The 682-nt window shown below is 42.1% G+C and overlaps 1 non-coding gene across 1 annotated transcript; it reads left to right on the top strand.

The window, feature by feature from the left end:
• Positions 1–253: 253 nt before the first annotated feature.
• On the top strand, positions 254–360 carry LOC133793047 (small nucleolar RNA R71). The gene has a single exon (XR_009874510.1). It is a non-coding gene; the product is annotated as a small nucleolar RNA R71 (small nucleolar RNA).
• Positions 361–682: the final 322 nt, after the last annotated feature.

The raw sequence follows: 682 nt of genomic DNA, 5'->3' as shown, positions 1-682 counted from the left end.
CAATTGCTTAGTCAAGGCCTCAACTTGAGTAGTCAACTTCAAAATTTCATCCACTTCATACATACCGGCCACTTTCCTTGAAGAGCTTCTTTCACTTGGCCACTGCTGATTATTCATGGCCATTTCCTCCAACAAGTCATATGCCTCATTGGCGCTCTTTCTCATAAACACACCACCAGCTGCTGCATCAATGAGTGTGCGAGTAGTACCACACAACCCATTATAAAAATTATGGACTAGCATCCATTTCTCAATTCCGTGATGCGGGCACTTTCTTATCAAATCTTTGAATCTCTCCCAAGCTTCATAAAGAGACTCATTATCCAACTGAGAAAAATTATTTATCTCTTCTCTCAACTTAGCTGCTTTAGCTGGAGGGAATAACTTGGAGAGGAACTTCAGTGCTAGATCATCCCATGTATTGATTGAGTTAGGTGGCAAAGATACCAACCAACTCTTAGCTCGCTCCCTCAGAGAAAATGGGAATAATCTAAGTCTGATAGCGTCATCACTGACTCCGTTCATCTTAAATGTCTGACAGAGCTCCATGAAGTTAGAGAGATGCATGTTTGGGTCTTTAGTGGGTAGTCCCCCAAACTGGACTGTGGATTGAACCATCTGAAGTATGGCTGGCTTTATCTCAAAATTGTTTGCATCTATGGCAGGTGGTCTTATACAAGAC

Source organism: Humulus lupulus, chromosome 7 (genome assembly GCF_963169125.1).
Source record: "Humulus lupulus chromosome 7, drHumLupu1.1, whole genome shotgun sequence".
Classification (NCBI taxonomy): Eukaryota; Viridiplantae; Streptophyta; class Magnoliopsida; order Rosales; family Cannabaceae; genus Humulus; species Humulus lupulus.
This window is presented reverse-complemented; position numbering and strand designations above follow the sequence as displayed.